This window comes from Crocodylus porosus, unplaced genomic scaffold (genome assembly GCF_001723895.1).
Source record: "Crocodylus porosus isolate Cpor-Errol unplaced genomic scaffold, CroPor_comp1, whole genome shotgun sequence".
NCBI classification, from domain to species: Eukaryota; Metazoa; Chordata; order Crocodylia; family Crocodylidae; genus Crocodylus; species Crocodylus porosus.
Window position 1 is genome coordinate 2,406,328 of NW_017728948.1, and position 27,498 is coordinate 2,433,825.

The following is a 27,498-nucleotide window of genomic DNA, read 5'->3' on the forward strand; positions in this document are numbered from 1 at the left end:
TAATGATGAGAAAAGAATCCATAGTCTCTGTTCGAAGTAATTAATGCAATTTGTGGATGGTTTCTTGTTCCTCAGTTTCCCATAAAAAACTTTTTTTAATTCTATTTTTTTGCCCCAAAACAACAATCCTGAGATCAGTGCTGGAGTGTGCAGGGAAGTTGAAATGTTCTGCCAACGGCTTTTGTGTCTTCCTGCAGCTAATGCCAGATCAATGCTCGTTCCCATTTACACACAGACATCACCCGTCTGTCTGATGGAGACTGCAGAGGGGCATCGTAAACAGTTGATGGCACATCTGGTTTGGGATGGTCCTGTGGTGAGCAGGGGGTTGGACCAGATGTGACCTCCTGAGGTCCCTTCTCACCCTCATTTTCTATGATTTTATATATGACATTGGTAGACTTGCAAGTTAATGAACCTTGGATGTTGTACTCCACATTATTAGGTCCAGCGATGATGTCTTCTGTACTGACTTCAGTGACCAGCCACTTACATGGACCAACCACTAAGGTTGGGGACCTAGCACACAGGGTGTGTAACATATACAGTGGTGCGTTAGCATAACTAAGGGTCGGTGACTAGGGCATGAGTCCCCGCTGCAAAGGAGCTTTGGGATGGAGGCAGGGGTGCAGGCTCTGGTTGCATGGAGCAGAGCAGGGTCAGATGTCCTCTATCAGCCCTTTGGCCAACCCTTCTCACAGGAGACACTGCTGCTACAAGGACAGGAGTTAGGTGTCACTGCCAGGAGGGAAGCTAGCTCCTCCTTGGCCCTGCAGCTGTCGTTGGCTTTGGAGCCTTACTCTTTCATGTAAAACTGAAGGGGTTGTGGGGTCTGGGGCACTATACTACATGGCACTATACAAAGGAGCAAGAACACCTGCTGCTGCGCCCCAAAGGGTTTACCACCTAAGATCCTGCTTGGTTCCTCTCCTCTTGGAGGACTGTGTGGAGATACAACACGCTAAGGAAAGTATCCGACCCCTCCTCACAAGAACTAGTGGCAGCTACCGGTATTTTAACTTTACAAGGTGGAAGAACCTGACCACAAAAAAAGGAAAAGAAATAGCAAAATCCATTTAATTTTATAACCTCCCCGAGTTTGTTAGATTGTCCCAGTGTGGATATGAGTTACTGGTGCCTGAGGAAAAATACATGACACCTCATCTAACAAATTAAATGTTTCCATGCAATTAAAATGAAGCACTCAGCCTTAGTGTAATAAACTTAAGGCTATTAGTATTCCTAGCGCTGTTGCCTTCATTGTGTTTTACAGTGCCATAAATATCGGCTCAGCACGATAGCTCAGCAGGCACCGGGCATAGAGAAAAATATCTTGTAATATTTGTTATTAAAACATTAAAAAGTCCTTTACTTGAACACACACATTTTTAAATGTACTTGAGTTGGAGACTCTGTTTTTAATTTGCAGCGTGTGCTGAGATCTCATATCACTACGTGGCCGGGCGCTGGGCAGTCCCGAGAACCATTGTTTATTATCGCCTGCCCTGATGAAACCAAGAGGAGCTCAGGATACTGGGCTTCAGGTGCGATTCAGCCCCAAAGTTGGGTCCAAAGGCCACTGAAGTCACCAGAAGTCTTTCCAGTGACTTCAGTGAGTTTTGGATAAGTCACTAAACCATTTCATGGATGATAGAGCTGCTGAACAGAACAGCTGGAGATGTTGCCTCTGGCATCTCTACACCAATAGTGGAAACGAATAGGGGGTGGATCACGACAGCGCCGTCTGGTTCCAGGCTGGTCCTCCAGCACCCGCTCGTGCCAGTGTCAGAGACAGGATACTGAACCAGATGGTCCATTGCTCTGACCCAGTGTGGCTCATGGTTGTGGTTGTGTGGCATTCATTGGGGCAATCAAAATGATTAAATCTTTTCTGGTGTCCCTTGGAGTCAGGGGAAGGAATTGAACTTCACCAGTTTTTGGATCAATTCTCCAAACTCCTACCTGGCTGCTGAGAGGCATTGGTAGTCACAGAGGCAGAAAAAATATCTTAACAAATAAAGCAGGCATGCTAGGGTTTCCATAGTTGGGGCAATATCTTGATAGAGAGTTTTACTCAGAGTGTGACCACGCAGCCCCTCCCTGACACTGTGGAGCTGCTCTGACCAGGAGACCGACCAACTAGCATCCCTAATGGATTGCACTAGTTCATGTACCAAACAGTGCACTTATTAGCGTGTGAAGGTTGCTGCCACTTCCACCCTTTCCAGTGGCGGCCAGTTGTCCCCCAGATGTAAGCAGATGTGGGAAGTAAGACATAAAACTCTTCCTGTTGATTTTACAGCCACATTTCCTGGTTCTCTTTCCCCCAGGAACATCTCAGCGATCACTAATCCTATCAGGGCATCATGCACAGACCCAGGAGGAGATCTGGGGGGGTGCACTTGCACCCCACTTTGATTGTTGCTCCATCCAAAGTTTAAAACCACTTCCTGGGAGTGGTAGCAGTATTGCTAGTCAGGCAGTGTTGAGGGAGTCATGTGACTTCGTGGCTCATTGTAATCTACCTGATTCCTTCTAATCTCTTCATTCCACAGGTGTTAACATCCCTTTTCTTTGCAGGAGTCTTGATGGTCCACCAATCAAGCTAGCCTCTCTTCTGCAATTCTGCTCTCCATTCACTGCTCCTGGGGACGAGGCTCCTATTTCAAAGCATGCCGATCGTTTTTACCTCATTCCAATGATGCTATATTGATTTTTGCTTCAATTTTGAACTGAATAATATAGCCCTAGGCCCCTAGCATGCTCATAAAGCTTCAGGTTTATTTTTAACTGGAGAAAAATATGAGCTTTTTATATGTGATGATGCATCTCACCATCTGCACCCCTGTTCAAAATTCTAGATCCGCCCGTGTGCAGAGCGGATGTACCTGGGGAGACTTCAACTCCGTTGCGGGGGACATGGGAAACATCAAACAACGGGTCGTATCGTCATTGAGTGCTCACTGTGTCCCTTTCCTGGAGAAATAATAACACACCCTGTGGTATCTCCTGAAGCTCTTGACAGCTTATTGAAATACAGTCTTAGACTAACATGGTTGCTATTCTTTCTGTGTAAGAATGTGGAAATGCTATATTAGAAAGTGGTTATGGACTGTGAATTGTATTTAATGCCAGAAGGGCCTTGCCTAAGGCCTTTGAAGTCAATCAGAGCATTTGCCTTGAGAGTCAATAGCCTTTGGATCATATCAGTTGGAGAAAAAAGTATCACGGTCTCAGTTGTTTTAGTTTCAAATGCCCCATATAACAGGATTTCTACTTCACTTAAGAGGCTGTTTCATATCCAGGTAGATCTCACTGTCAGAATATTTTTATTCTGAAATTCAAACTAAATTTTCTGTGTCTTATTTTCATCCGTTAACTTTTAGATATTCCTCCTTCAACCTCCCTCGCCTATTCCTCTGTCTCCTTTAGGCTTACACCCTTCAAGGAGATGTAGGCAGTTAACGTATTTCATACCCAAACCTCCCTTCATAATAGCTTGGCTAAGCTATGCATATATGAATTCATTTTGAGAGCAAGGTTTCAAATGTTTTAATAAAATCCAAACATAAACCCTTTATCTACTAATAGTTTAAGCTAAAAATAGCAAATAAGTTTGTAGGGCAAGATTTACTCTTTATAAACCCGGCCATATGCTTATGGGCTTTTTATCCTCTAGATGCCTACTGATTTTTCTCAATGTTTGTTCCATTAGTTATAGTTAGAATTGCTGGAATCACTCTTATTTTCCACTGATTGCATTTTCTTTCCATTTGCTTTTGCAGTTCCTTTTTTTTTCCTTCCATATTTGCTTTTCCCCAGCCTTCCAGTTCCCCAAGATATCTCAGAAATACTGTAACTTAATGGTTTAGAAATCTGTTAGTTAATTCCCTGAACAGCCTCTAAGGTCCCTGAGACTGGTTTGCTGATCTACAAGGCTTGTGTTCACACTTTTCAAGGACTCCTTTACCTGTTCTTTTACATCTTTACATCCAGACAATTTAATTTTATTCTCAAAGACAGGTTTACAGTAAGGAAATTGGTATTCCAGGCATTTCTGAATCCTCCTCCATTTCTTCTTTGGTCCACCTCACCATGCCAACAGAGACTGGCCTATTGCAAAAAAGGACCATATTCATCTTATGTTCTCAAAAAAAGCTTTCCTTAAATCCATGTCATGCAGTCCATCTCAAGAGCTTTCCCTAAGGCAGTTCTTCCCCTAAAACAGAGAAGAAGCTCCATATGAGCCTGATGGACTAGCATGGTTAGGGCATACCAGTTTCCTGGCCAATGATACCCAAGAGAGTGATGTGGTCAGCCTCATACCTTTGACTCCTCAGCCTGTCTGATTAGCTATCTACCCTCAAAGCCTCAAAACCCAAGATCTGGACCATTGGTGATGTGTAGGGGGTGTACACAGGTGTACATGCACCCCCTGAGCTTGGCAGTGCACCCCCTGTGGGAGGTTGCCATGTGCCACCCCCCACCACCAACAGCACCACGTCTACCTGCAGCAGCTCCCTGCTTACCACCACCATGCGCCCACCGTCAACAGAGCCTCTGCCAATGCCAATGTCGCTGCCTACAAGAGCTCACTGTGCCCCCCCCAGCCTCTGGGGGCATGCGGCTTTCATGATCTGGACCATTCTTTGCACTCCAACTGAGTAGGCACCATAAAACAACCTTGAGGTCTTGCTTGAACCCATTCTCCACTCAAGCCAAAAAGCTCATTGAATCTGCAGATGGCATGTTGCCCACAGCATGGACCTCCCATCCATGGAGTGGGCAGTAAGATGCACAAGAACTATGGCTAACGACCTGTATCCTCAACACCAGCCTTTGCCCTTCAGGATGGCAGCTTCGCTGCTGGGCCTAGGTTGCTCTTAACCATCTCAGAATGGGCATTGGATGGTTTAAGGTGAACATGCACTCTTGGGGTCTCTCCAATGATGCTGGCTGCAGCTATGGGGCTCAAGTTCAGATGGCCGACCACATCATCTTATGGCCCTCCTTCGGGTGGCCGAGGTCATTGACCATTCTACCTGTTCCTGGCTTTCTGGCCCTCACACCTTTGACACTTGAGTATGGCAACACTCATTTCATCATCATCATCATCATCAGGTATCTACCTACCGCTGCCTCAACTGGCGTCCTTGACGTCAGTTCAGAGCAGGAGTTACACTCATGCCTTAGGAGCCAAACCAAGTGTCCTTAAGCACCACCATCCCGCTGTCATTGAGATACTTTCGGCAATACTTCTACACAGCAGTCAAATATTTGGCATTAAAAAGTCAAGACTAAGGACTTTATCAAACTCCTTGGAAAAAATTTAAAAACACAATGGAAGATCCTCATTTTCGTGTCTCCCCAAATGCCTTTAATCTTTATAAACAGGTACAACATGGCCAGATGGATCCTAGACACACAACCTAAAGCACAAAGCACTTACCATTTACAGTACAGAAATCTAAGGGGATTTCAATATGAGTGATCATAAAATAAGGAAGTGGTAGAGGTCAGAGCATTTCTCTGATGGCGATAAAAATAAAAACAGTGCACAGAGCAAACATTCTTTCCCATGAAAAGTTTTGGCAAGACTAATGCCTTTCATCGTTAAAAAAATTAAATGACACATATGAGTGCGAGGAGGAGAAAAAACAAACAACGAGTTATATTTGTGCAAAGAGGGAACAATATTGCAGTATGAGTGCCCAGGGTCTGTGGGACCAATCATAATAACAGCATACATTATCTAATCTCAGTCATTTGCATGGCACCATCGTTTTACTGCCTCGGCTCTGTAAAACATCTCTCACTTCAAGGATCTTAAAGAAAAGAAATCTCTCCCTGCCAGGAGAATTGGGTGGAGGACACTGGACTCCTAGTCCTCTTGCGGCTTCAGTGCCAGAGTCAGGGCCACCCATGAGATGCCTCTGTGCCCTCTTCAGAGGGTTGGCATCTGAGTGAGTAGTCCTTACTCAAGTTGAGACTTAGGCAGTAGCAGGGATGCTATGATTGCCTCCCATCTCATGGTTAGAGCAGCTTCCCAGGAAAAGGGAGACCTCTGTTCTTGGCCCTTCTCAGCCCAAGGAGAGTCACATCCACATCTGTCCTAACTCGCAAGCTATGCAATTGTCTCAGGAGGGCAGTCTCCAACCCTTCTGCTGAAGTTGGGCCACCGCACAGTCAAGAGTCATAGGGCGAGGAGGAGAGCAAGCACGCAGGAACCTGATTTTGTTAAACTGAAACCCTTGCCAGCTGAGTGCTCCAAGCAGTAGGCTACACATTCAGGCTACACATTCATTTGCTCTCCATCCCCTTGACCATCCCATAGGCCCTTCTCCATGCCTATTCCAGCCTGAATTCATCTTTCTTAAGCAGGGATGTTGAGTGCAGAGCTCTAGGTGAGGTCTCACCAGTGTTACCCTACTTTGAGGTTTGGTTTGGCTCCCTTTCAGCTTAATCAAAAGATAAGACTTCAGCCTGCCCAGTCAAGCAGGGAACTTTAATAAGTGAAAGATGTGCAGGATCACAACCAAAACCTTCATTATTTGATCACTGCCCTGACAATCAACTCCCTCAATGGAAGGATGCATCTGTGTGGGGTTGACTGAGCAATCATAGGATCCTCACTGTTGCAACACCTCAAACAGGCAGACCCCAAGCTCTCAGCTTGTCCTCTCATACTTGAAGGGGAAATAGAAGTTATAATTTACAGATTCTCCTTAACAGGAGACTGAGAGAGTTGGGAATTGGGAGATGGTCCCTCAGTCAGGGAACAGCTAGCTAGTTAGTTAGAGACCAAGGGTCGGCAGAGGCCACCTATTGCTCCACAATAAAGTTCTTTTGTTGTTAGTTCTTCATTGTATACCTGTATTTATTGAACCTGGCGATCACTGCACTTGCTATGCATCTGAGCCCAATGAAAACTTCCACTAACCTTATGCACCTGAGCCCAGGGGAAGCTTCCACTAGCTTGTGGTGCCTTTAGCATGCAACATTTTTAACAGTAACCCATAACATAAGCAGTGAACTCAGCAAACCCAGCAATCAAGCCTTCACCAGTGCCTTTAAAAGAAGCCCCCATCCTTCCTCATTACAACCAAGAAAGCTTCTGCCCCACATCCTTCTGCAAATACAGAAGGCCCAACCCAGCAAACACTCCAGGAGCAGAAATCTGCAGAGTGAGGATGTGAGATTGCAAAGCAAGACCACTGAGGGCATGTACCACCCACCTGCCGAGACCAGGCTTGCTGGAAGCTTGGCCCATCCTATGGACAAATTAAATTAAAAGGATGACCTTTTCTAGACATGACTTGACCTGAGTGGCTTCCTATTGGTCAGAACAGTTACCTAGGGAAATGTATGGATGAGGGCAGCAAAATTTATTTTGCCCAGGGCTGGCCCTGACACATTGGCCAATGGGCTGGAGGCAATACACCGTGGATCTAGGGCAGGATGGAGGAGCAACCCCCTGGCAGCCTGTGCTGCTCTGTGCAGAGTTAGAAGCCTTCAGGTCTCTGGAAGATGGGTATCTTTCTTTCCAGCATTAAATTAACTGGTGGGGGGGAGAAAACTGCTGAGAACAATGATTCTGTCAGCAAAGATGTCACATTGTGTCACTTCCTTCACGTCACGGGGCCTTTTAATTACCCTTTGTCTCCCTCTGACAGTCAGCATCACCTGTCCGCACAGGCTCATCTGCTAGAAGCGATGGCATTATTAGAGTCCATCTAGAGCTGTCTCACAACCTGAGCTCACGTTTCCAGCATCCATCACTCACAGCTTCACTTGATCCACAGCAGGACCTTCCAAGCACGGCTCTGGCTCATGCCGGCACCTGAGACATAGCTTCTGTGCCAGCCAGGGAAAAAATCCCATCTAGGAGACAGTGGGCATGTCTACACATTCGTTAAAGTGCTTTAGTTAATGTGCATTTAGTTTAGTGCCTCTAATAAGAGGTACTAACTGAATGCACAGTAACTAGAGTTACTGCACAGTAGCACTGGTGCACAGGTTTTTAGTGATGCTTACTGTGCATTAGCCTAATACTGCACAGTAGACTATTAGCATGGATAATAACTGCTACACTACTGTGCAGTGTTTCATAGATTTCATAGATTTCGAGGGTCGGAAGGGACCTGGCAGATCATCGGGTCTGACGCCCTGCTCCAGGTCAGAAGCTTATCTAATCTCTTCTTGAACACCTCCAAAGTAGGGGAGAGCACCACCTCCCTTGGAAGGGTTGCCCATATTTTGGCAACCCTTACTGTAAAGAATTTTTTCCTTATGTCCAATTTAAATCTATTCTCTTTCAGTTTGTGGCCGTTATTTCTGGTAACCTGGGGGGTGCCCTGGTAAACAGAGTGTCCCCTATTCCCTGCTGGGCCCCCCCAGTGAGTTTGGAGAAAGCCACAAGTTCGCCTCTCAGCCTTCTCTTGCGGAGGCTGAAGAAAGAAGGCTGGGCAAGGTGTTATTAGGCTAATGCGCAGGAAGCACCTTGTGTAGACGTGGCCGATGCAAAGAAGAGCGTAGGCCTCATCAGAAACACGTGTAGGCTTGCAATATCCATTATTCCTCAAGCTGCCAGCTCTCACAGCTGCATAACAGTGACCTCCATCTCCACAGAGATCTCATCCAGCAGAGAAGCCATGTGGGAGACTAAAGGCAGGGCTAGTTTACCATACCAGGCTATGGAGCCATGCTGTGAGCTGCTACTTAAACAAGAAGCAGTATAACCGTGTCTGTGCAGTGCAGTAGGCGAGCTAATAGGCCCCACCACTTCTCAGCGCTAACGAGTCCATTTGGATGAAGTGATACTGCTTCTGGTTGAGGGGCAGAGCCGCGCAGTGTGAGTGAAGACACCGAGTCCTAGCTCAGTACATTTCATAGTTTATACCTCCATAGTTATGCCCGGTCGCTTCCCCTCTTTTCTCCTGCTCATGACTTCGTCAAACTAGGGCAGCTGGAGAAGGGAAAAACCACGCATCTGTTGACTATCTGAGCTAGAGCATTTTAAGGGGTATAGAGATTGGAAGGAGGGTTGGATGATGGGGAACAGCACAGAGTGGGAGGGAGGGAGAGATGGAAGGAGTATGGGTGGATGGAGAAGAGAGAGGAGAAAGCCACGAAGGGCCAGCCACTTGGGGGAAGCGGGTAGGGAGTCCCACTTAACCACCGAAGCCAGTGGGCGCCGATGAGGTGCTGAGAGATATCGGAGCAGGGGAAAGAGCTGGGAGAATAAATCAAAGGGAACAGAGCAGATGTCGCAGAGGGGAAGGGAGAAAGGAAAGAGATGGGATGAAAGGGAGAGGAGGAAAGAAACAGCTGGATGCTGTGCTGGAGGGTGGAGGGGGCACGAGGAAGGACGTGCCACCATAGCCCCCAGAGAGACCCCCACCTTGACTGTGGGCTCCGACAAGCTCCAGGTAAGGGACAGCTGCTCTTTTCTTTCCTGGGCTGGAACAATTTTTTCCAATTATTGAGTTGGTCTAATAGGTATCACATTTACCCCTAAGGTCTGCCTATGTCCTTAGACTAACACAGCTACAACCAGCAGTGCTGTTCACAAGAGGCTTTCAAGAAAAGGGTGGATAAGCATGTGTCTGTGATGGGTGAGGAACAGCGCACCCCGCGTCTATGCAGGGGGTTGGGCTAGATGACCCTGGAGGCTCCACGCCAACCTGCGGGAACCCCGCGGAGACGCGTCTTGGAAGAAAGTTGGCCACTACTCTTCCAACATCATCGCTGGCTTCTCCCAGCGTAGACCCAAGGGTGAATCGAAGTCGACGTCTGCTTGGCGAAAGAAGCGGCTTCTTGCCCTCCATTTCCCTCCTGCACCTTGCAACAAAACGTCTCCAATGAAAACGGTCTTCTAAAAAATATCTGTCTGCACCGAGGAGTCTTAACGACACCAGCCAGCCAGCCGTGTTACCGGTCAGTGCAAACCTCTTGTCTTCAGACCAGGTGAGAGGAGACGTGGATCCAGAGAAGTTCACCTTGCCCGAAACCATTTGTGATCTAACGTCACGTGCTCCCCGCAGTGCCTGAAAGAGGTCCGGGGAAAACACTTCCATGAACAACGGACAGGGCCTGTTTTATCTCCCGTTATTCTTCATGTCGGCAGCCTGGGACTCTTCTCACCCTGTGAGGAGCTACTGCACTGAGCAGGGGAATTGAGAGCCTATCTGACACGAGGAGACTATGAGAGCTTGTTGCTGTTCAGCTTAGCAAAATGATGGCTGAGAGGGAATATGATTTCTGTCTATAAATACATCAGAGGGACAAACACCGGTGCAGAAAAAGAGCTATTTAAGCTAAATGGCTGTGCTGGTTAAAGAATAAATGGATCCAATCTCACCGTGGATAACTTTAGGCTGCAGATTCAAAGGTTTCTAACCCTTCCTAGCTGCGATGTTTTGGAGCGGCATCTCTGAAAGGAGTAGTGGAGGCAAACAAAGCGCCGTATTTACCAGCCTACCACACACACCTTTTTCCTCAAACGTCCACCCTTTGAAACTGGGGCATGGGTCTTTAGAAAGGAAGCTCATTTTTGCACCAGCATTGAAGTGCAGAGAAGCTGTAATCGCTGTATGCTGCAGTGCTCCCGGGGCTGTCTTCCTTCCCAGACAGAGAGGGGAGGGTGGAGTGCAATGTGCAACGTCACAGTTAGTTTGAACCGGTACATCAGCCGCTGTCAGAGGGTTAAAACTATTGCTTTTGCCTCAGCAGCAATGGTCAGGATTCAGCCATGCAATCAGCATCCCCTGGGACTGGCACGACTTCCCAAAAACCAGCACAACTTCCCAGGGTTATTCGGGGGGGGGGTGCACTTTGTGAGAAAATATGGTAACTCGTTTTAAGGTGGAGGTGGATATATTTATTTTTTAGATATATTATTTTATTTCTATTTGGGACTGGAGGACCCAATCCTAGGTATTGTTGTTACAAGTTTTTGGATCTGGCTTTCCAGACCACACAGCTGCGGCCCCAGTACTCAGCCTTGATGGTCATGAGTTCAAGCTTTGCTGATGCCTGAACTAAGGATGCTATTTATAAAAAAGGGGAACCGCTATCTCATCAGCCCCACACAGAGCTCTAGCACCTGTCAGAGCTACCTCTCCTCAACCCAGGGCGAATGCCATTTGTCCTGTCCTCTGAAGCACGTTGACTCTCCTTAAAATCCATCTTTTCACCCAACTCAGTCACAGACACAAATTGTACCTTTGCACATTGGCTTCTTAGACAGACTCACTTTTGTCTGGGGACAGGTGCACAAGGGGTTGGATTGATTTCAACGCATCTCCCCATTTCCCGAGATGGCGTATTGCGATTAGGACACAGCAAGCTGGTTAGGGCCAGCAGGTCCCTGCCCCCATGCTCCCTTCCTTCTGTCCATCTGGAGGGCAACCGTGGGGCCTTTCGGGCAGAGGATGCTACTCCAGAGCGCAAATCCACAGCAGGGGTCAGATGCCTGATTAACGAGGTGGTTGCTGGACTCTGCTGATTTGCATTTCTTTGAGAGTGAGACTCACCTTCTCCCTGCATTTTGGCTGAAGAGCATTTAGGACATCTCCTTTCTTCAGCTGCTTCGAACTGGCACCGCTCTGCTGCCTGTAGACAAGCGCCTGGTCCGTTGTGCTTTAAAGTATCTGCCTCTGCCTTTCTATTATTATACCAGAAGTTCAGGTTGGGTTTTCTAATGCAAGCCCAAGGAATTTAGGAGCCCAGGTGCCAGTGATATTCAGTCTGGCTCATGTAAATTATACCATGGCACTTAATGGAACAATCCCATGCACGGGACCAGCTGGCTAAGCAGCAGCCCTGCAAAAAAGGACCTGGGGGTGACAGTGGACAGTACGTTGAATATGCACCAACAGTGTGTCCTTGTTGCAAAGAAAGCTACCAGCATCCAGGGCTGCATGGGTAGGAGCGTTGCCGGCAGATCGAGGGCAGTGAGTCTTCCCCTCTATTCAGCACTGGGAAGGCCACATCTGGAGTCCTGTGTCCAGCTGTGGGCCCCCCACTACAGAAAGGATGTGGACAAAATGGAGAATTAGCAATGGAAATGGTTGGGGGCTGGGGGACATGACTGAGGAGAGGCTGAGGGAACTGGGCTTTTTGAGTCTGGAGAAGAGAAGACGGAGGGGGATTGACTAGCAGCCTTCACCTCCCTGCAGGGGGGCTGCAAAGAGGATGGAGCTGGACTGGTCTCCGTGGGGGCAGATAGCAGGACAAGGAGAAATGGGCTCAAGCTGCAGCAAGGTAAGTTGAGGAAGAACTTCCTCACGAGGAGGGTGGTGAAGCGCTGGAACAGGCTCCCCATTGAGGGTGCAGTCTCCATCCTTGGAGGTGTTTAAGACCCAGGTAGACAAAGCCTTGGCTGGGGTGATGGAGTTGGGGCTGGTCCTGCTTGGAGCAGGGGGCTGGACTAGATGTGACCTCCTGAGCTCCCTTCAAATCCTCATTTTCTCTGATTCTATCATACTATGAAGCCCCTTTTTTCTCCTGGTCGCACCCTGCCTTAATCCACTGCTTAAGACCTCAGCTTCTGAGGTATAGGCCTCCCCTTGATGGCAGGCCACCCCTTTGGCTTGGGACAATCTCCTGGTCCCTATAGCAGGGAGCACACCCTGGACTCCTGTTCATGGCCTTCTCCACCCCTGTAGCACAACCTATTCCTTCAGTCGCAAGTCCAAACTGAACCGAAAACCCACCCCCCAAAAGCCAGTTGCTTCTGAAGAAAACAAGTTTCTCTCCTTGGGTAAAAGCTGCACTCAGGCCTCCGTTACATAGGAGTCTTCTCCCCAGTTTTCCTGGGTGGCTTGTGTGCCTGTCCACCTCTGCACCATCAAAAGCCCTGGTCCCTGCTGCAGGTTCCCTTGCATGGCCCCAGACTCACATTTTCACTTCCCCAGTCCCCCGGGGGCTTCCCCAAGCTCCCTGGGATCGCCCCGCCGTTCTGCAACGACCTCCGCCAGGTCCTCGAGTGCTCTAATTTAACTCTCATCCCTACCGATGTGAAAACATCCAGCTCTTTAACCTGCTCTTCCTTTACTCTAGGCTGACAATCAGGAGCGGGGCACAACCACGGATAGAGATGAACACACTAGACAAGAGTAAAGCAAATGATTTGCTGGTACGCCTGTGTCTGATTGGATTTACTTAGCCTGCTTTGTTCACAGATCACTTACGCGCGTTGTTGTCTTCTCTCCACTGAAGCCCTGATCCGGCAGCAGCCTGTTCGTGTGCTTAAAGACATTCATATGTCTGAGTGATTGCAGGACACTACGTTCATAGAGAGCTCTTATGCCAAGCTGAGCTGTGAGGCCGTAGGAGCACTGTAAGGGGTATTGAGAGCAACCTGAAATCTGGACCGTATTTAGATGCCTAGCTAAGGAGGCAAAGGTTGGGAAAGGGAAAATCTATTCCTTCTGGGGATGCTAAACTTGAACGTATGGTTTTCACTTATTTGCTCCGGGTCACACTGGAGGTTAATCACAGAACCAGAAACTTGGACCCATCTCTTTGAAAGAGCAGTCCCATGCCCTGACAGTCTTCTTTTCAAGTCACTGCTACTTTTGACTTGCTATATTTAAAAAAAGAAAGGAAAAATAAAAACCAAGGGGGGATTGAGTTTGCTTTAAAAAAATGTTGCTTTGAGCATGCACCTGCTGTTTTAACTGTAACATTCTGGTAAAATAAAACTTCCTCCTCAGAAAGAAAAGAGTTACTTTTTAGGTAGGGAAAAAAGGTATCTTGGAAGTCTAAACAATGAATTAATACATTTCTGAATCTTAGTAACAAGACTGGCTCCTGATAGTTCATACTAATACTTTTTAAATTTAATTTCGGGGAATGAGTTGTATCATGATCATGGCTTCTTGCTGTCCTGGGATTGTAGAACCAATATGGTTTGAAAGTAAGTCATTTCCTTCCAAAAAAGGGACTTGGTGCAATGAAGGTCAGTCTTATTGTGATTTATATTCACTCTGGGCTGTGATTTCATCAGAGCTCTCAAAGCAAACTGGGGTCTCCCTGGGTCAGCATTCAGTAGGAAACCAGGAGGGAAAAGAAAGTCATTATCAGAAGTTAACTACTCTAGGTAGAAGTGATGGAAAAGAAGCAAGTTCCATCCCACGGGAAATTCCAGTATTTTGACATTTGTTTTCATCTCCAATCAGGCCAGACTCAAACCGGGAGAAGTTGCTTAGGGTGAAAAGTTCTGAAAACATTTCTACCCAAAAGCATCGAAGTGCAACTCAATCACGGGAAGAAAAACCCAGACATTATGGGAGTCGTAGTCCAGCCTGGAAGTAGGACCACATCCTGTTCCAACCTGCTCACATCCCTGAAAAAGCCATTCATTTATCTACTCTTGCAACTTGCCGTCATCTTCGTTTTAACACAGAGTCATAACAAAGCAAGGAGGACTCGCCCGCTTTTTGAATTAACAGTTTTTCTTGGACTCCAGAAGGGCAGAGCTGGATGGCACTTAGGCACTGGAGTCCGCATCTGTGTGTAAGTGGAACAGAATCTGGTCCTGAAGGGACATATTGGGCATGTCTACATGTGCGCATTTAATGCGCATTAGCCCAATTTAAGGCACATTAAGGTTGTGTGTCTACATGTGTGCACCCTTAGTGTGCCTTAAAAAATGGCAATCTAAGTCTATTCAAGCCTGCATAAAATTCATGCACAAGTAGCTAAATTGTATTAGTGAACATGTTGACATGCTAATACACATTAACACAGTGTGCACCCATTGACTTCGGACTAACTTTAGTCCCAATCTAGTTCACACACCCGTGTTAATGCACATTAGCATGCGGTGGGCACACGTAAATGTGCACCTAAATCACCTTAATGTGCATTAGGTTAATGTGCATTAAGTTCAGGCGCATGTAAAAGTATGTGTAGACATGGTCACTGGAGCACGGGGAACCACGAGCTATAATTTCCATTGGCGTGGATGTTATCACGGGCAGATTCAGCATCATGTCATGCTCAGTGACAGCTGTCACTTTGATTTTCTAAACAGAGTATCAGGCCCAAATCATTTTTGTCCTGAAAGCCTCTTTCCCCAGTGCTGTCGCTGCATCATTTCCAGCATGGCCTCAGACATGCTTCCCAAAACTTGGTGTCCCTGCACTTGCAAGATCTATGCTGCTTCAAGGAGACCAGATGTTTAAGTCTTGGGTTCCACCCTGCTTGCTTCCGCCATCAGGTCCATTCAGCTTTTGACGACGATTTCCTTGTTGTTAACTCTGTCAGTTCTGGTTTTCAAATTGTTCTTTCAGTTAGTCTCCTGGGGCCAACTGGAGGCCAATATCTGGCACCCGTGAGAAAGGCAACAAAATTAAAATAATCGTGTCTTCAGACTCTGAGGAGAGCTGCAAGACTGCATTTTCCTGACACCTGAAAGTAAAACTCTTAAAGTCTGAGTGTTTAGATGTCTATGTAGTGCTGCAAGTGAAAGCGTCCTTATATGTAAAAGGAGTGTGCAGCCTTCATCTGATCCTTCGTTCTTCCTCCCTCTCTCTCTTGCTATTAGACATCAAGGAAGAAAACTTAAGATAATGACTCTCGACCCACACAGATTCACAGACAAGGAGGGTGGGAAGGGACCTCAGGGGGTCACATCTAGTCCAACCCCCTGCTCCAAGCAGGACCAGCCCCAACTCCATCATCCCAGCCATGGGTTTTCCTAGCCAGGTCTTAACAACCTCCAAGGACGGAGAGTCCACAACTACTCTAAGTAACCAGTTCCAGTGCTTCACCACCCTCCTCATGAGAAAGTTTTTCCTAATATCCAACCTCATCATCCATTGCTGCAGCTTCAGCCCATTGCTCCTTGTCCTGTTGTCTGCCCCCACTGAGACCAGCCCAGCTCCAGCCTCTTTGCAGCCCCCCTGCAGGGACGTGAAGGGTGCTACTCAATCCCCCTTGGTCGTCTCTTCTCCAGACTCAAAAAGCCCAGTTCCCTCAGCCTCTCCTCACCAGTCATGTCCCCCAGCCCCACAAGCATTTTCATTGCTAATTCTCCATTTTGTCCACAGCCTTTCTGCAGTGGGGGGCCCACAGCTGGACACAGGACTCCAGATGTGGTCTCCCCAGTGCTGAATAGAGGGGAAGAATCGCTGCCCTCCATCTGCTGGCAATGCTCCTACCAGCGCAGCCCAGGATGCCGGTCGCCTTCTTGGCAACAAGGGCATGCTGCTGGCTCATATTCAGCTTATTGTCTACTGTACCCCCAGGTCCTTTTCTGCAGAGCTGCTGCTTATCCAGACTGGTCCCCACCCTTCTTATGCCAACTAAAAATAACCTCCTTATGCAGACTGAAATCCCTTGGTTACCCTCTCCCCATTTATCTAGGGCGTAGCGAGGATGCCCTTCCCATTTGGAAATATGGGGAGGGCTGGATCTCGGTATGAAGAACAAAAGAAGTAGAACAACTTTAAAAGTTATCCGTCTTGGAGATCCCCCAGCCATTGCAAGGGTTTGTCCCATCACATGGTTCTAGCTGATTTGCCTCCCCTCATAGCCACGTACCTCGGCACCAATCTTTGCTCCATGCTAGAATGATGTGAATCCAAAAAGCCCAATACACCATGGCTTGTCATGTTGCTTGGACCTGTAACAGGGTGCACCTGCAGGGGTGGTCGTGTCACCCACATGACACCTGTCTGACTACCCCAGCCCCCTTATCTACCTCCTCTCTCCTGCCTGCCCAACCTTGGTGTGCTGCCTCTAGGTGACCAGAGTCTATCTGAGGATGTCTTGCCTCCCACCTTCTTCCCTGGCTACGGACCCACCTAGGTGCCTCTAGCCCTTCTGGGCCTCCGAGCCCCTCCTGGGCATCTGCCTGGTGGAGGCAGCTGCCAACTCTCTCTTTAAGGCCAACAAGAAAAAAGAAAGGGTAAACTAAAGAAAAAAAACACACAGGGGAAAAAAAAATCACAGTCCTGGGCACTCTGCTCTGTACCTCCGTACTCCCCCACACCTGCCCCAGCCCAGCAGGTGTGACCAACGAATGAGCAGAGGAAAAAAAGGGAAAGCAAACTCCTCTTGGGTTCATATAAATGGTCCTCGGTGTGCACCCCATTCCCCGGGCCAACACAAAGAGTCCCCAGACCTCACACGCCAGGTCTCCACCTGGATTAACATCAACACCTCTTGGGTGCACTCGCTCACTCCCTTCCCATCATCAGAGGCACCCACTTTCCAGCCACCATCTCTCTCCCTGAGCTTGCATTCATCCTTTCTTCCCTAGAGGACTCCATCCTTCCCTGCTGCAGGGGCCAGTCCCCCTGCCTCTGCCTTGAGGAAGGGTTTCTATCCCCACTGGCCCTGGTGCTGCCAATCCCCTACCTCCCCTTGCATCAGCAGTAGCCAGTTTGCTCCTTTTTGCTCACCACTTAATATACTGATGTGTTGGCCCCGCTGTCTGGGTTGTTAGTGCTCTCCCCTCTACGGGCTGCCAACCCTCCTCCTTGAGCGACAAAAGTCCTAGCTAGGGCACCCTGTTCCAGACCCCTATGAAGTATGCACGAAATACTGTTTTGATCATGTAGGATTTCACACCCTTTTCTCTCGGGGGGCGGGGGTGAATGGTGGCAGACAGGGATGTAGACTCGGACCCACAGGATGGCCGTTCCATTGCAATAAATGAACTTGCTCTGTATTCGACCTTTGACAAGACATTTTAGGGAAGTCTCTCTTTTACCACCCCTTCCCCTACACCCCCTGCCCTGAAAGACTGCATTACCTGGCTCAAGAGCTACAAGGAGCTAAAGAAATTTGAAATAGGGACAAGGTCCCTCTGCACAGAAGCAGACTGAACTCCATGTGCACACCATGTGCGCATGTGCACGCCATGCGCTAATGCGCATTAACACGGGTGTGTGAATTAACTTGGGACTAAAGTTAGTCCCATCTGAAGGGGACAAGTCAGGTCCACATGCCTATAAGACGGACGCACATGCGGACTGTTGTGTCAAACCCTACGTTCTTGTAGCGCTGCAATTATTGTGACAGGACTGTTTCAGGGCACTGTGTTTATCTGTGTTTACAAGTTTTCAGGTCACAGATTCCCATCAGGCTCACATAGTGGTACCGTACACCAGAAAGCAGAAGACTTGCAAGACAGGTGAAAGGCGAGGATTTTTTTTTGCAAGGGGCTGATACCTATTATTGAACCAGCTGCATGGTTGGGATAAATTAGACAAGCGTTCACATACAAAGCATTCTTCATTAGGTCTGGCTTGCATTTGAAAGCTTGTCTAAGAAGTTCGTTCAATAAAAGATATCATCCCTCAAAAATCCTTGCCGCTCACATAATTCCTGGACCGGTATGGCTACAACATCCCTCCAACACTGCCCAAGGCCCATGAAAGCAATTCTAGCACCTGAGGAGGGTTGCACTGAAAGAAACTGGGAGAACTCAAGTGTAGAGCTCATCCTGAACCATGACAGTGATATCATTCGAATTTGTCAATGGTAGACTTTCTAGCAAGCAATGCGACTGAAAGAGGGAACAAGAAAACTAGTAGATACTCAAGTGCTACCTTTGAGCAGCTGGTGAGGTGTGACCTCTGTGCTCTTATCATCTTCCTTCAGGGGGACATGGCTCCTGCTGCTTCTTTCTTATTCTTTTTTTCTTTAATTTCGTCTCATAATGGTATCTGGCTGCCGCAATGCTGGCATTTGTCTTGTTATGAACCTTCCCCTTCACCAGCCCTGTTGGGGCTCTTTTAATCCCAGCAGAGTTTCAGAAAGAGCGTTGCTTCTTTTTTTTTGCTCAGTGTTTCCCATAAAAAGAGAGTTTCTTCCAATGGGAGCAGATCTTATTTCTACTGTCACTGGAGTACAGGATGCTCAGGCCGATGTGCATGACTGTGGGAGGACCCTCTTGCTGTATGAACCCAACACGTGTTGCTGCCAGCGATGCCTGCTGGAAAGCATGCAGATAGGAGGAGTTTCTTCTTCTGCTTGGTGCATGGCACTGTGTGAATTAAGGCCCTACAATTACTGTACATGGATGTAAGCACTCGTTCTCCCCCGTGAAACCTTTGCCAAAACTATATCCTAGAGGATACTCTGCGCGCTGCTGGGAATGCCACACCTCGGAAGAGCTGGAGACTGATGGCTTCGAACTAGCATTTAAAGGTTTGCTTTTTGGGAATTGGCTGATAAGTATATGTATATGCATTAGAATGGTTTAGGAGGGGCAGAAGGGGTTAATTAATTATTTTTCTTAAAAGCTTGGGTCACACACGCAGTTTCACATAGCCTTCGAGGCAGACAGGCTGCCTAACACAACAAGGCCAACAGATACACATAAGCTGAGCAACTGGGGGCATGTACCAGGCCAATCCATAACACGAGGTGAGGTGGCACCAGCTCACAAGGCCAAAGAGGGGGTCCTAAGACTCCTGTTTTGGGAAGGGTGTGCATGTGATGAGCTATGTGGACAGCGTGATGCCCACAGAGAGAGACCAATCAGCAATAGCTATGGATGAAGACTCATCAGGAGTCATCAGGACGGAAGAAGAATACAAAAGCAGGGACTTAAGAGTAACAAAGGGTCCCTCCCCGCTCTGAGAGGGGCTCCAAGAAGGGACCTGCGTTCGGGGTCCCTGAAAAGGCTCCTTGTTGCCAGGAGGGGTCCCCAGGGCCACTGTGGACAGAGGGCACACCACCAGCCCATCTCATCCATCCCACTGGAGGGGGGTGTGGGTCTCGGCATCCCACCTCCAGGCTGCTGACATCCAACACCTAAGAGAGAGCCTCAAAATGAAGCCTGCAACCTGGCCAGATGTACTTTGACTCTAGGATTGATAACTTGATTGTTTGTATCGTTTCTTTTCTGTTATTATCGCTGCATCAAGAAATTTGCCTATTATCAAATGGAAAGGTCGCTGTCGGTCTGAGGGTGGGTCCACCCCGCCCGGGAATGAGGCCTCTGGGTCCTAAATCTAGAGCCAACAGAGACAGGAGGACAAAATGTCCCATCTGCTTGACACTCCAATCCTAGTACAATCCCCTCCTCCCCTCAGTAATCCCAGCTAAGCCTCATCACTCCTCCCCAAACTCAGGGCAAAGCCACCCCTGCTGCTCCTCCTCATCACGGCTCCCATCTCTCCTCAGGGCCCAAGTCTCACGCCTCTCCTCCCCCAGCTCCCCCGTCCCTCCGCTAACTCCGACCCGTGTCTATCCCAGACTGCTGCTACACCATCCCCTGTAGCCCCCAATTTAAGCTGCCCCCAGGTCCAGGCTGCTTTTTCCTCCAAGACCCCCCAACCTCAGGCCTGTGGGATCTAACAAGATCAGCGTGAATGCAAAGGCTGCATTATGGACAGACCGTGGGAATGGCTAGCGGCTGCCGCTGCTGCAACTCTGCCGAGCGCAAGGTAAATCACAGCCCCTGTCAGCAGCGTTGACCTGACTGGGTGGTTCAAGCGGGGAACAAATCCCACTCTGAGCCAAAGTGGTAGGCATCTCAAGTGATAACAAGGGCTTGATTTTACAGAGGGTGAAATTCCTCACATTTTTCCTGTGATTAATGCTTTCCTTGCTGGCCCCTACCACACCACTGGCTGCTGTCACAGTGTAACCCTTTGTAACCCTGCCGAGCATAACCCACACACGATGCATTAGGCCCAAATCCTCATTCATCCTCGTTTGCACGGTTCTGGCAGAGTCGTGAGACTCTGCAACAGCCTTTACCTTTGTTTTCAGGCCCTTCCCGTTCCTAGTGGTCTCGAGGGACCGCAGTGTAAATGAGAATAATATGTGCTGGTGATAACAGCACATAACACTTCAATGCAGAGAGCATCGCACCTTGCAGACATTGCAGACAGCTTTCCTGGTAGTTGTGTCCTCCTGGCAACCAGTGTAGAAGCTGGTGGTGTCTTGAATGCTCTTACTACCATCACTAGGCATGCACCTGAAACTCAAGTGTGCTGGGAAAATGGTTTTCTCTGAAATATCCCATTTTGGCTTTAGGAAATATCAAGACATGTTTGTTGTGTCCAGGCAGCTGAACAAGTACATAAGTGCTGCCAGGCAGATGTGAAATGGAGAAGCATTTCCATCCCAATCTGTGCTAAGTTGCCAAATTCAAATCCTTAGACACATTTGCTGGTTGTTTTGTGCTGTCTTGGATCTGTTGTTGGGGTTCAAGGCGGCCTTCACACATAGATGGCCCATGATGAGCCAACACCCCCTTGGACGAATGGAGATCTACTGCAAAGCAAGGACTAAGTGGGTGCATTTACATGAGACACTTCCTGCAGTTGCCTAATTAGCTCCATAGTAAATTGCCACCAATCTGCACAAGCAGTGGTATTGGGCCAGAGGAAACTAATGAAGTGCACCAGGATAATACTGTCCAACACAAGTAATATCTATGTGATGGCAGAGTTTCTACTCTGCTGAGACACGTGTAGATGGTGACTGGGGCTGGCTGGGGCATAACGGTACTTCATTGCGGGGGTTATCTGCCCGCCAGCCCCACACTGTAGCACCCTCGTGCCCCAGCCAACCCCCCCGCAGCATGTTGATCTGGGCAGGGGCAGCCCCAGGCTGGCAGAGTGAGCTCCTGGGCCCCTTGTCAGCTGAGTCTGGCTGTCTCAACATGCTGCGGTCCTGGGTGCATGTGTAAATGCTGCACCTGGGAGCATTATGCTCCAAAGCAAAGTGCGCCGGAGTTTATTGCATTGCATTAATATTCATGTGTAGGCACGCCTGCTGTGTCCCAGTGGACTTAGTGATAGCTTTCACAAGACCTCTGTGACAAAGTTGGGGTGCCACTTCCCTCCTAAAAGCTGTCTTCAGTGGGCACTGCTCCAAGCTCACACAACCCCAGATGGAGGAGTTATGGTTTCGGTTCGCCACAGAATGATTGTGCAATAGGTTTGTTGTACATGGCTGCCACAGTCCACCCCCAAAACGTTTGCACTTAGGTGCTTGAGTATCAGATTTCCAAAAGTGCAGATTTGCCAGAAGGTATGCACTTGCAAACCAGGGGTTGTACACACACACGTGTGTGTGTGTGTGTGTGTGTGTGTGTGTGTGTGTGTGTGTGCGCGCTCCTTTGTTTGCTGGTGCAATATGCATATGAAGTATGTGTTGCCCTCTCTAGGGTTAGACTGTTGCTTCCAGTTATCAGAGTTACTGCTTTTAGGGCAAGTCGTAGAGGACTGATTTTTTGTTTGAAAGCCTCGGGATTCACTTCCTGCTAATGACACACTGAAGGTAGCTAGACATCTGCAAATTGGGCAGGTGCTCCTTTGGAAACTTTCGTCAGAGCCTGTAAAGTACCGTATTTCCTTGTGTGCAACATATCCTAGAATATAATACACACTTTGTTAGTGAACGGCAGAGAAAAGATCTTTCTTTCTAGCAAATAGTTGAGTTGCAGCAGCTAGGGAGCAGAACTTGCTCAGCACTGGTCTCATGAAGATTTGACTTTCACTTTTGCCCATAAAAGGCAGAAACTGTTCTTAGAAATATTTACATAATATAATAAGAACTACAATTTCTAGAACTTGTTTTGGGGTTTTTTTGTGGAACCCCCCCTCCCCCCCAAAAAATACGGTATGTTGGGATCTTCCAGGAAAAAAATGTAATTTATAAATCAAGAAGTGATGGATCCAGTTAGTGATGTCTAGGTTGTCACTGCTGGAAAGCTAGCATTTGACAAAGGTATCTTAGTCATTAAGGCTACTTGCTGCCAGCACATAGGGAAATGGCAGTATGTCATATCCCGGCATTTGGCAACTGATGCTAAATGATGACTTTTTAATGGCTACTACTGCACGTTTTTCAAGCAAGGATGGGACATCAAAAGCCGGATGCAGCCAATGCTAGAGGCTATTTTAAGCCTGCATAATTGGTACTTAACAAATAATAGTGGAACCAATTACAGTCATAATTGTTAAGAGCGTGTGAGATTTCAGAGTTTATTACATCAACATAATGAGACTGATTCTTTTTCTCATGCCACGTAAATCAGCAATAACTCTACTGTAGTCCTACTGAAGTTACCAGGCTGGGTTTTTAGTGTGCATAGCTTGGCGAGAGGTCCGGTGACTTTATGAGAACCATCTCATCGCAGGTTTACAATGGATTGAGACCTGATGAGAATTTGGCTTTTGTTGTGAGCTCAGCATCGGGCCCAGTGAAGTCAGTGAAACCCTTTAGGACGGGGGGGGGGGGGGGGACGACAACCGATGGTGCAAGTGGCACAGGCGACTCCTATGTGTGGCCCATGATAAACCGGGGAGCGGGAGTGCAGCACAGCACCAGATAAGGCAGGGGCAGAGAGCAGAGCAGCAGATCAATCAGGTACAAGAGGGCATGGAGCAGAGAGCAGAGCAGTAGATTGAGCAGGGGAAGAAAATCAGAGTAGCACCCAGAGCCTAGGGGTTAGGTTTGTGGCACACCTGCCAAAAAGCTTACCCCGCTCTGCTTTAGGAGCAAAGAAGTCATTTATCCCTCGTGTTACCTTAGTGCCGGGTCCATCCAAGTTAGCAACCAGCCAGTAGGCAAGATCACGTTTCTCTGGGCTAGAAGTGGTAGGTCCGTGATTGAAATATCAGCCCCTGGGGAATGCAAGAGTTGGAGTCTTTCCACTTAAGGAAGTTGGATCAGAGTCAAGAAATGTCAGAGCTTAATTTACTAACCAGTACACCCTCCCCATATATCTACGTGACAGTTAATTCATTTAGGGTTGATGTAGTGAGTGACTGGCCTCTCACTGGTCTCTCCTCCATCTGCTTCGCGGACTCAGTGCCATCGAAATATTTCCCAACTGGAACATTTTGTGGCCTGCTGTATCCTGCACTGCTTTATTTTTTAATTTTCTTTGTTGCTCAATAACAACAACTGGGGTTTAGGCTGCAGCTTTCCGAGTCCGTTCCACATGGGTCACAAAAAGCATCAAATTGCATGTTTGGCAGTAGGGGAGAGATGAAACTCAGCTGTCAGCAGTGCAAAAGGGATTCATTTTGGAGGCAGCAAGACCCAGAGAGACCTTGGGCTTCTCCATGGCTCTGTTAGTCCCAGCCTGTGCTATTTAGTGTTCCTAAAAAGGGTCTCCCAAAGTCTGGGTCTGAACTAAGCATACTATAAATGGTAGAGCACTAGGAAATGGCACTGGAAGTCATGGCATACTAGCTGGTCATCATTAACCTGTCCTGTGTAGGCTTGATTTTCATGGTGTGCTGAGCAAGGGTTTCACCTCTTTCATAGAGGTCAGTGGCAAAATCCCACTGACTTGGATGTTAGGCCAAAAATATATGCTTCTTCATAACCCAAACTTGCACTTTATTAAAGAGAATTAGCCTCTTTCAGCTCATGGGCTGGGCACTAGGGTTTCTTGAGTAACTACACGTGACAGTTTGCAAAAGCTGCCCCTGGTTTGAGGCATCCCAGGTGTGGGCTATGGAGACTGAGATGTGCAGGGGTTTCCATTTGAGTTCCCAAAATCAGTGGGCGCAATGGAAAATGTGGTTTGCTCTTCTTCGTCATGACAGTCGCATCACACTCCCCACGTCATGGCATCTGGTGCTGGTCTGTAATTTCTATGGGACACTGATCTCATCTCTCTGCAATGGGTACCAGCCTTCATATCTCCTGGCTCGTGTTAAACAAGAAATTTTGCTTATCGATGTTAAAGGCCAGAAAGGATGATTATAACTATTTCATCTCAGCTGCTGCCCAATTCTGGCCATAGAGCCTCACCAAACCCAAAACTTCTGCTTGAGCTAAGGTATCTTTTAGTCGTGCTCAAAGACTTTAAAGACCCAAACAGTCATCATTCAAGTCTAGCTAGAAAGACGAGACACACAGGGCTTGTCTCCATGGCTTTTTTCCTGATCCCAGGTTTGTGCCAACACAATAAATCCACTTCCCACTTTTTGCTGAGGCACAACCATGACTTTCAGTTAGAGCAAAGTGCTTAGCTGTGACCTGGGAAGCCCTGGAGAGTTTTGTGTGGTGCTGGGGTGCACGGTTAGGGGCAGCCCAAGTTGTCTCTTCTGCCTAACTACTGGGGTCTAGTGTGTCTTTTGAGAGTGAGAGGGAGGAATTGAGTGTGTCAGGAAGGAAGCTATACAGGCACATCGTAGGGATGTCATTGTAACAGTTATGGAATAAGACCCTCACTGGCACAGCACCCTGTCACGGGTGCCTGCCTTCGACAGCATGCATCCTCATGAGAGCCTTGCACGATGGACTGGTTTCTTAGATGGTGGGAACTTGGTGAGCTGCATTGACTGCAGTGCATCATGTCCAACGGGTCTGAATGGCACAGGAACAGGAGGAGAACAGAAAAGTCCAGTAGGAGCCCAGAAGATCGTGGCTAGAAGGTCTTTCCCATGCACTTGATTAGGCCAATCACCACCTTTGCAGGCAGGAGGGAATTTGACTCCAGGGTCAGACTGGTGCATACCGTGGAGGTTTTTGCCTTCATCTGCAGTCGATCTTTACCTTGGGATCCCCTCAAGCGTATTTTGACAAGCCTCGCCGCAGCAGGACACTGGCCACTGTGGCCCCGTGCTTCACCTGTTTGGTCTTGTGGTTGTGTCATTGTGTGGTTTTACTAAACGGACTTGTCTGGGATGGGTTGGATAGGGCTGAGCCTGCCTCAGGTTGAACCAGACACACGTCCCGTCCAGCCCAATGAAACTGCTTGGGTATTATAGCATAGTTCAGTAGTTTGGTTTGCCTATGGGGAGCGTTTTCAGTGGTAAGATTAGCCCATGTTCCAGTGGAGGTCCATGAGAGACAAGCACTTAACTCCCCCATGCATCTTTGAAAACCTTTCTCTTGCCAGAGATCGAAACTATAAGTTGTGCTGTCTCCGAGCCAAAACAACTGCAGCAAACTCTTGAGAGTAAGATCAGGCTTGTTAATTGTGAGAACGACAAGTATTGTAAGGAAAGAGCAGCGGGCGACAGACTCTGCAAGCGCTGGACGACAGCTTGTGCAACCCAAACTGAAATGTGATGTGTGCACCGCGCCGTTTAACCTCGCACCCCTGTATCTAATGGTGTCTAATGAATTTCCCACGCTGGGGGATGAAACAAAAAACCACAATTAGCTGACAACCAGCAAAAGAGCAGTATGTTTCCCTAGTCCCTCTCGCAGAGCTTTTTAGCACTCTCTCTCAGGGGGCATCAGTAGGGGATGGACAGACTTGGAGCAGGACTTAATACTTCATCATTTGTTTGACTGATAACGATTTTAATTGGAGTGTTTATGTTTCCATTCCTCCAGCAAAGCAGATCAGATCAGATAATACATTTGAATGGCTCAGAGGTAACATTTGGAAGACAGATGGGTTGTGTCAGCAGCCCACTGGGCAGCACAGACACAATGGCCTAATGCTGACTAGCTTTCCGTTGTATTTTGAAAGCTTTTAATGAGTTTTCCAGATGTGGATTTCCTATTTTTATGTCTCTTTTCCCTCTCTTCTGCCCTGAGACAATAGCTCAAATCATCAGCTTGTTTAAATCACCCCAGCTCCCAGGACCACTCCATTGGGTATCAGGCAACAGGCCAGTCCTCAGCTCCTCTATATTTCATTCAACATCATGAAGCTGCCTTGGTTTTGTATCAGGGGAGGATGTGGAGCCATGTCGTTAAAACCTGATTCACAGAATATATATTTGTCATTGTCCTGGATGTAAGTCATGGAGATTGTCCTCTCAGTCTGGCTTCATTCTGCTAGGTGGTTTCTAACCAGATCATCCAAGTCCTTGACTGTAGCCTTCCAATAAGAGCATCCGAGGCAGGCAAGCTCTTTTAAGGTTGAATGTGACCAATTCATGACATGAAGTATGCCAAGTGGTTGCCTGATAGCAAGGAAACAGGTCTCTATAAGCCAGAAAATCCCATCCAGTTCTGTATGTGATGTTGGCAGGGTCAAGTATCCTATTTCATCAGCATGATGATGCTACAAGTATTGGTGCTACCTTGGAAGCTGTGTGGTTTATGTTCGATGCCATGGGGATGAGCCATAAACTGCATACTGGAGCAGAGTGCTGTTTGCTACTACAAGGCATAATATAAACAAAGGAGAAGGACCAATCAGGAGGGAGCATTTTGGTAGAAGAAAGATAATCGCGCATGGGGAAGAGTGGGGAGGTGTAGCAGGGCACTAGGGTGCCTGCTACTGATAATAGGAAGTGGATTCAGCTGCCATTTATTAGGGCAGCAGGTGGCAGTTGACATGGGAACTAATTGGATCAGCTGACCGCCAGGGGGCGGGGCTTGGTCTTCATAAGCAGGGACGGCTGAGGCCAGAGACAGTTCCCCTCTGGCAGCCGCGGGAGCAGGAGCTCTGCGGGCGAGCTGAGCAGCCCGGGGCAATGATTCATAGATTCATAGATGCTAGGGTCGGAAGGGACCTCAATGGATCATCGAGTCTGACCCCCTGCATAAGCAGGAAAGAGTGCTGGGCCTACATTACCCCAGCTAGATACACATCCA